The sequence below is a fragment of the Callorhinus ursinus genome, unplaced genomic scaffold (genome assembly GCF_003265705.2).
Source record: "Callorhinus ursinus isolate GAN/ISIS: 27379988/994484 unplaced genomic scaffold, GSC_fseal_2.0 scaffold9, whole genome shotgun sequence".
NCBI lineage: Eukaryota > Metazoa > Chordata > Mammalia > Carnivora > Otariidae > Callorhinus > Callorhinus ursinus.
In genome coordinates, this window is record NW_027397071.1 from 28,696,104 (window position 1) to 28,706,237 (window position 10,134).

Consider the following 10,134-nt stretch of genomic DNA (forward strand, 5'->3'; position numbering starts at 1 on the left):
ATTCTTAGGAATGAAGGATGATCCACCCGGGGTGGGGAGGGGGGTCACTGGGGTAAAAATCATTTTAAAGGCCTGGCTGTAATCAACAGAAGTCAAAGATGTCTAAGGGCAAACTGTAATTCCACTCCTTTCACATCAGGCAGGACTGCAGCTCTGCCTGGAAAGAGATAACAGCAGCTCAGAACTAAATCAACCCAGAAGCCTGCAGGTAATCCATCTTTTCTTTCATTCATTCATTCATTCATTCATTCATACACTTGTTTATTGAGTCATTTAACAAAGATCCACTGATGCCAGGCACTCTTCTAGTAGCAAGGATACAGAAAGAAATGAGATGCATTCTTGTCTTCCAGGAGCTCTCGTTCTGTTTGGAAAACAAATTATTTCAATCCATTAGAAGAATCCCAAATGTAGTTGGGAAACCCAAAAAAGCTTCACAGAGGAGGCCGTTCCAGCCTCAGAGAAAGAGCTAACGAATTCCACAACTATCGAACGCACATTGAATCCCTATGTTAAAGACCACTGCACCAGAATCTACGTTTCTATCCTAAAAACCACCTACTGAGTTTGAGTGAGGCTTGAAGACCCAGTCTGTGAATGTCCACGATCTTCACCTTGCCTCCCTGCAAAGGCCATAAGCAAATTCAGAAGAGACTTGCACTTGTCCAAAGCAACATGGAGTAAAGTGGGTCAAAGGAAATTAAAATATGTTCCAGCTAAGGTTTGCCTCACAGAAAATGGAAAAAATAAATGCTACAGATAGAGCGGGCCTCCTCTGATAAATGAGAGTGACTCACAATTGCGGCCATTTTTAGAAAATGTAAAGAAAAAATATGCTAACCAACCCAGAGCTCAACTCACATTATCTTAACAGTAGCTATTGAGATTTGATCACTTCCTAGATGGTGAAGAAAATAATTCTAAAGTGCTTCTGAAGACCTCTAAGACTGAGGACACAAATGGCCCAAGGGTTAGACATTCCCCTGTTTATTCTACAAAGGAGCAACAGAGGTTCCGTAGAGTCGAGCTAGCCTGCAGAGGGAGTCCCGTTCTGGGTCACGGCACGTCAGGAACATCACGCAAACTTTCAGAACCTCCACTTCCCCATCTGTAGGATGACAGCAGCGCCATCGATGGGACTGTCACAAAAGTTAAACAAGACCCAGCACCTGGCACGGCACCGAATATTTCAGGCACACTTGGTTGGGTTCGACTATCACTTGACCGTTGTACTAACCATACAAGGCAAGCTCCCCAACCCTTCTAAGTCTCAGTTTCCACATGTGCAAAATGGATTCACAAAACTGACTTTACAGGTTTCTTGTGAGAAAGAAACGAGTTGTTGCATGTCAGGGCTGAGCTCAATGAGTGTTAGCTCTGATTGAATTACTAGACAAAGAGCAAATGACAATTCCTTTTCCTTCCTCCAAGAGCCACGAAGTGGGAAATCAAGGGTCTTCCCCTTTCGGAGGGAAGTGTTTGGTCAAGAGGGCATAACGACTATTTTCATATGTAAATAATGACACCTAGAGCATCGTCTTTTCCCAAGGGCAATCAAACATTTTTAACATCCACGAGTTTGCTATGCTTTTACATGTACAGTATCAACTCCATTATCTGATAGTAGACTTGCCAGCCAGGGGATTCGCTGTGGTAAAAGCTTTAATCCTGCTACACTTTCCCTGACGAGAGGCCATGAGAACCTATCGATAATGCTCTGGGGTCAGTTTCACCTTTTTCTAATAACTAGTTGATGACCTTGAGCATGTTACTTAACCTCTCCAAGTCCCTGCTCCCACAGCTGCAGATGTAGGAGTAGTAACATCTTCAAGTTGTATGCTGGGTCTGACATAGAAAAGAAATGTATGGCCCATACATCATTGTTGAATAAATGTTCATTTCTCTCCTGAGCTACCTTCCACCACCATTTGGTCTGAGTTAATGTTGTGTAACATTTGCCTAACAAAAGCATTATTACCTTGCTTCCAAAAATTACATAATTGAAAACTTATATCCACAGAAATACCTGCACACAGGTAATTATAGGAGCTGTATTCATAATTGCCGAAACTTGGAAGCAACCAAGATGTCCTTCAGTAAGTGAGTGGATAAATAAACTGTGGTCCATCCAGACAATGGAATATTATTCAGTGCTAAAAGGAAATGAGCTATCAAGCCATTAAAAACACATAGAGAAACTTTAAATGTAAATTACTAAGTGAAAGAACCAATCTGAAAAGGCTACGTACTGTATGATTCCAACTATTTGACATTCTGGAAAAGGCAAAACTGTGGAGACAGTAAAAAGACCAGTGGTTGCCAGGGATTGTAGGGTAAGGGAGGGATGAATAGGCAGAGCACAGAGGACTTTTAGGGTGGTGAAAATACTCTGTACGATACCATAATGATGAATGCATGTTGTTATCCATTTGTCCAAACCCATAGACTGTACAACACCAAGAGTGAACCTTTCTGTAAACTATGGGCTCTGGGTGCTTATGAAGTGTCAATGTTGGCTCATCAGTTGTAACAAATGTACCGCTCTGGTGGGGGATCTTGATAGTGGGGGAGAGCCACATGTACGGGGCCGGGGGGACATGGGAGAAATCTCTGCACCTTCCTCTCAATTTTTCTATGAACCTAAAACTGCTCAGAAAACACTCTTTTCAAAAAATAAAAGGATTACATATATTCTAAACCAAAAATAAATTGAGTGTGATCCATTGTTCTGAATTAATCCACATTATTATTCGCCTTTCATTAGAGAGGACAGGCAAGAGTTGGCTAAAATAATTTTCAAAGTAAATTGAAGGCCTTATAATTAACCCTTAAATCAGAGCAGTGACTATATTTTCCATTGTTTCAATCCAAAAGAACGCCATCCTCCGAATATAAAGCCCTTTTACCTTCAAATGACTCATTTAATACATTGGCAAATATAGCTATGATTAGTAAACTCCTATTTAACAGATGGGCAAAATGAGGTAGTAAGAGTAAACGACTGGCCCATGGCTAATATTTGATTGGAAAGACAAATGTGATGATAGGTTCTCTTTGACTTCCCTTCAGGACTAGAATTAAATTCCAAGTGTTTCCTGAGTCCCAGTTTGGTGCTTATTTCACAATACAAATGCAATATGTTCTTTATTAACTGCTCTAAAATAAAAGATGAGGGTGGGGAGGCATGAGTACCTTCATCCTCAAAATCACAAAGCACAGAATACAGGGTAAATATCCCATTATTAATTTTCATAGCATTCGCCTTAAGACAATAGTGACTACTGCCTCTTCCTTTAGTTGGTGCAGGAACCTAAAGGAGATACACAAGATGCCCATAGACACCCAAGAAATCAAAAAGAAAGCCCAGAATTACCTAGTTTTAGAATGGAATTGGACCACACACCTTCTGGAAGGCACCCAGTTCTATAAGTCTCTAGGAATGTGAAGAAATCAAAGAACCTTTTTTGGGAGGAGTTGGAGGGGATAGGAATAGTTTTATAGAATGTTTAGCAGCAACCCTGAGCAGGTTGGTAGTGTTTGGGGAAACATTTTTTTTAACTTAGTCACCCAATTCTCATCAAACCCAACCAACCAACTGCCTAACCCCATTTTGTTTTGAAAAATAATGTCACAAATCTGTCCAGAGCTGGATAAAATGCACAGTAATGAGTTCATTAACATGCCATCTGCATGCAAAATAAGGGGATTCCAGAGGCAGAATCCTTTGGTGGGCCTGTTGGAAATCAAATCCTGGGCTAAAAAAAAGAAATATATAAAACACAACTTAGGGAGAAAAATATTACAGTTACACCTTTGCTTGGCTTAGAGCAAAGACAGTCTGGCTTTCAAGAGCACCAAAGCCAGCCAGAATCTTTTCCCCCTTTTTTTTTTAAAAAGATTTTAGAACACGTTTTACCGGTTAGAGTGGGTTAAAAAAAAAAAAAAAAATTGCTTACAGCATGAGGTGACTGATGGGGTTGGTGAATTACACCCATCCCCAGGAAGAAAGACCAAGCTAAAAGCCTCAGTGTCAGAAATCCATTTAGGATTGCCTGTCCTTTGAAAATCAAGCCTGTTCATCTGCCTGATTCACTAAGTAACAAATCAGAAAACTCAAACCTGCCCCCTCCATCACTTCCCGGCCCCACCGCTCCATTTCACTCTCAGAGAAGGGAAGGATTAGATTTCTAGCGGCTGTAGCTTTAACAAACCAGAGGCAGTATTTCTTGCCACAGTGGTACCCCAAACTTCATCAAGAACATCGGAGTCTGCTTTTTTTCTATTGCAATTTTCATTTCAGTTCAGCACTCCCTGACACACCTGTGAAGTGTCACCAAATGCTATATCACATCAACTTAAAAACTGCCAATGCTGCTCATGTCTGAAACATCCTGATGTCACAGCCGTGCACAGGCTTGCAGTACAGAAAACCATAGCCTGAGTTGCATCCTGCACCGTAACAGCATCCTCTGTGGGTGGGGAAGAGGGGCTTGTTGAGAGTAGCGAAATAAGACCATGTAAACGGGGTGCGTGCGTGGTGAGGGTGTCTGGGGAGCCCGTCCAGCTTTCTTCCCAATCTGCGGCGAGACTCCAGCCCCTCAATCCTCCCTTGAAGAGTGATTTACGTAGACAAGTGCTCCTTCCATTCTCTCTACTCCCTTTTTCTCAAGATAGAAATTTCTCCATAGCCTAGAAGCTTAAGAGAAAATATCCTATCTACTATAAATTCTATAAACGTCTATGCCCATCTCCTGCCAACAACGAAAGAAAACAATACTAACAAAAAACTAGCTGAGAAACACTATGCAGGCTACTGCTTGTACTGATTATGCATCCCTGGGTATGGATGGCATTTGCTGAAAAACTGGAATGTACGGTGGTTTTCAGTCATACTATAGAGAGGAGTGTACGTCAGTGGTTGAGAGCATGGGTCTTGCAGCCTCACTACCTGGTATCAATCCTGCCTACGCCTCAGTGATGGTACCAGATGAAATTTGCTGATTTTATGAGCTTAGGTCATAATATACACATAACAAATACATAGTATCTTGTTCTTTACAATCAACATTCTGTAGTTTTGAATCAATTGTGTGTTGGTCTATGCATATTTTTCAGGTCCTTACACCTGAAGAGGATGTATGTGTATATTCATCCATATCCAGTGAGAAGGGTAATTTAGTCTTCAGACTGGAAAAAAACATATTATTGGCTAACTTAAGCCTCATTTTGCACATAGCAGAATAAAAGATTAAAAAAATAGCCTGCAGACTCATTGGGCCGAGATACTCCATGAAATAACATACAGACATAATGGGCTTTGAGAACTGGTACTTTGGCACCAAAATCCACTACTCAGGAACCTGAGCCAAAAACCAAAAGTCTTTTTTTTTTTTTTTTGCTTAACCATTATATCAACATAAAAATAACTTTATTATTTAGAGTAGAAATTTTTATTTTATTAAATCAAGTAGAAATTTTTCCTTAGCTATTTTTTTTCCTCTTTGTAATAAAAGGCAGCTTGGATTTAATGGTGTGTTATAGTAATTTATTTACAAATTTTGAGATCTTTTTGGATTCTAGCAATTAATGGGAAAATAGAAAGTACAGCCAACAAAATTTTAAAACTCAGCTCAGAATCGTATTTGGATGTAATTAAAGGTATAATCTGTTCCATTTGAATATTTCCATGCTCTCCCATCTTAAAACAACAAATATGAATATTAGTTCTTTCACGATATATGTTTCTCACATCATGCTGGAACATGTAAAAATGTTCTACAAAAATTGTGTGTGTATATTACCTCTTTCATACTTATAGAACTATGCCACTTTCATATAACTGAATTCATTGACCTGTTATTTGCCACAGTGATCTGCAGACTGAAGACAGTTCAATTCAAACATCTGAAACATACCATTTACTACTTTGTATGGGATATTGTTAGATACAGTCATCCATTTTACTCTCTGGACTAACATGATTATTGAAGTCTTGCTCTTTTTCCTCCACAACAACTTACAGGCAGAGTTGTTACCAACGATACTTAATTACTAATTCACAAAGTAGTTGAGATTTGTCAAAACTGAACAGAAATTTCTTTCAGAGCAAGGCTAAAATATGCAGGTGAGCTAAAGGAGTCGGTATTCCAGGTTGGATAAAGACAAAATGCAATACTTTAGTTTTTTAAGGGGAGGAAAAAAACCTAGTTATAGCTCATAGAATAAAGTGTGTCATTGTTGCAGCCTAACAATTTATAAAGCAATTCTCCCAAAATGCGCCAAATGCCAGGGTTCAAATAGCAGCCCTGGCACTTTGGGTCTTAATAGTAGTGCCCAGCCATGTTGGAACCCGAGGCAAAAGTCAAGAGAAGTAACTCTGATCCTGCCTTTATTTAAAATTGTGATGTTTTGTTCACCATAGATGTTTTCGCATTCATTTCCTATTTAAAAATATTGCATTAAAACATTATCTTGATTACTGATTCTTTGGCACTCCCTTAAATTCTGCACCCAAGGAGAACATCCATTTGCTGCCTCCCTCTCGTCCTGGTCTTGCTTAGACCGTCACCTCCCTGACCCTTCAGGCCCTCAAAACCAAGGCAGTAATAATCAAGAGGGTTATTGTGAGGACTGAGATAGGACGTGTTTTGAACTCGTTCACTGTAAATGTGAACATACAAATACATTTACAAAGCACTCCACAACTCCAAGACAAAGTTATTATATTACACATTCTAGTTAAAGATGTTAAGGTTTATGGAAGGCGGAAGGCCCATGATTGATGACAGAAACTGAATCGAGGCCTTAGAGGGATCTGAGGTACTTAAGACACACCCATCTCTACCTAACCTTATTTAAATGAAGAAAAAGGTATACAATTGCAGCCTAAGCAAGCAATTTCCTTTCCAACTTTCATAATTAATCTTCATTTGTAAATTCAGTTTGTCTCCAGATTTTCTCTTTTCAGTTCCTAAAAGCACTCAATTCACTGCAAATGAAAAATTAATTTAGGAAGAAACTGTTTTCCTCTTATTAAAAAAAAAAATCGCAGCTCAAACACAGGCCAATGTCTACAAATAAATACACTGCACAAGAAAATTATTTTTGAAAAAGTTGAGGACGTAAACCTTTTGATTCAAGGTAGGGGAGAACTTTCTAGGCCGAAGGAAGGTGAGATGCATCCTGTTCTCGTGAGCTAATGATTGTTTCGAAGCTAGTTAGAATTCAGTGCTAATTGCATTATAAACACCACCTCTAAAATCCTTCTCTCTCTCAGGATCTTACATCAATGTTTCGCATTTTCAGTAAAACCTTTACACTTCACCTTTCTCACTCAACATATCCTGAAGTTTAGATCAGCTGGAGGAGTTCAGTTCTGATGCTTTCCTTCCCCCCGCAGGTTTGGATGTGGTGGTGGGGATGCCAGCAGGCGGAAAGGCTATCCTGCCCTGTTTTGAGAGGGAAGCGAGAGGATTACAAGAGGTATTTTTTGGTGGCTAAACCCAGGCTTGTCCATTCTAACAGAGCCATTAAACAACTTTCTAGTGTCATTCAAAGAACTTATAACAGAATCAATTGATTTTCATCCTCTGCTTTATTAGTTGTGATTTAGGAGATAGAATGGCCCTGTTTACACAGCTGTAACATGTCAGGACCTGCAGTACATTATTGGCCTGAGGCCTCCGAGTTGCAGTCCATTCTCAGCAGAATCAATCTGAACTCGAAAACATTCCCTCTAGGAAACAGGCACATATCTACTAGCATAAAGCACTTCTTGTACAACTGAAAATTGTATTCACTTGAGGTAAGTTGCAAGTTCACCTTCCAAAAATCGGCCCTGACTTGTCACTGCTCTCAGCGTGTTCACGATGTGAGCAGAGGGCTACAAATGCCTCTTAACTAGATACCCAACGCCAGTGAATGGGTTACACTTTGCTGCTAGTAGGGTCTCGGGCTCTGCAAGCGGGACTTGCTGGCTGTTTAACATGCGCTCAGAGCATTGCCAATCTAAAATGGCTGCTCAGTAATACTTTAATTGCAGTTTCATGGAAACAAATTGCTATTTAACTGCAATAAGCATTTCTGTGATTTGGCTGGACTGACAATAGGTGAGTCTTAATAACAAAGTGACAAGTAACATCAACTTGTAAATGCTGTGTCTCCAAGTCTTAGGGGCAGGAGCTCCCAGGATAGAATGCCCTGGTGAAGGAGTCTCTGGACAACCTCTTCTCAATTTAAGCACAATTATTTAGGCCACAGGGAAACTCTTCCCTGGTGCCTTGATATATAGCTCTTGGACTCACTGTTGTATAATTTATTGGTCCTAAGAAATATTTTATATAAATAGTAGTACACATTAGAATCTTACTATATTGACATTTAAAGCCATTTAAGAGCTTCATTTTAGATGGTTGTTGTTTCAAATATCAGTGTTAATAAGAGCAAAAGAAAGAATTTAAATACAGTTAATAGTAAGAGGATGACAATTTCACAGGCTTCATTTTGGTGTGACCGTTTTCTCATTTTGCATTTTATAAGACACTACAGTCCATGTTAAACTATTTCCTAATAAATCATGAAGAGCTGGAAATAGTTTCTTGTGGCAAACGATTTGGTTTGGAAAAGCTTCTTCCGGGCTCTCCTGCCTTTCAGGATGTGTAAATCTAAGTAGACAGGTAAAAAACAAAACAAAAAAAACATTAAACCCTTTCAGAGGACAATCTTTTTACAAAGTTGTTTCATTAGCAAGAATGACAATTTGCATGACTGAGACATTTATATGTTCTCATAAACATTTTTTTTATCAAGAGTTCAGCAGGGCTCAGTAACATTTGCTTTTATTTAATTGCACTTGCTTGTAGGGATTGGGGGCCATCTTGCTCTATGATGTGGTTAATATTAAATAAGTCCTTTCAAAAGAATGGAGTACATCTCACTAACATCACAAATGCCGTGGATGAAAGGTGAACAAGCTGCTGGATTTTTTTTTTTTTCCTCAGCCACGTTGGGGTTGGGGGAGGAACACAATCACTGCTCATATCAGAATAAACCTGAGTGTTTTTAGGAGCTCTCTATCCACACAGAGCATCCCCATTAGAGCCGGGTTTTATTGTTTGAAATGCCTCTGGTTTCAAGAAAGTGTTTTACCTAAAGCAAGACTACTACTTAAATATGTTCTATTGTATATTCATAGCTCCATTAGTCCTTCTCCAATTTAGCACATCAAAGAGAAGGCTTCATCACTTGCATGTGGATTATACTAACATGAGTGACATTTGTAATCTTATAGGTCTGCAACTTAAGAAATGCTTTTAGAAGCTCGTTATTAAATATGCAGCAGTGCTTGAGGAGCCAGTCATATAATAGTTCATTTAAAGTCTTTAATGACCTGAGCCCTTCACATCACCAAATGCCACACTGTATTACTTACTAAAAGTTATTAACTATCCCCTTTGAATTTCTGCACTATATGGGACATGAGTGCTTACGCCAAAAAGAATAGAGAGGATGCTTGCGTTCTTATTAACATATCTCTCCCTTTCTGTCCTGAAGAGTCCACATTCCTTTAAAGTATCTTAAAGGGGGAAAAAAAAATTTAAGAACAAGAACTGGTTCCTAGAAATTCCCCAAGGATTTAACTCAAAACAGATACTGTTCTGTGATTTTGTTCATTTCTTTTTCTTGCATTTTCTTTTCATAAAGCTCTAATAGTACTATTCACTTTAACTCTCTACCTTTCAATTCTCCTATAGGAGGGTCATAGTTTTAAGCAACTGATTTTTTCTTCCCGGACTGTGACAGTCTTTGAAAGCAGAAGATCCCAAACGGAAGCTGACTGCTAGCTGAGATGTACTGAGCTATTTCTCTCTATATAACCTGTTCTGAGAGGTCTATGTTGGGAGCTTTTCTGGAACAAGAGAAAAGAAAACAAATGCCGTTTTTAGAAAGGATATTTAAAGTAGCATTATACACACACCTGGTTTTAGGAACCTGTGATCGAAGTTGTAGTTGAGATTTGCTCCCAAGCCTAGTAGTGCAGCCTCTTTGGCTTTTTGCTCCTTCTAACACTGGCCATGGGCACAGCCCCCCCCCCCCCCCCGAGTCCTTGGCCTGCACATGCTTTCCACAGGGGAC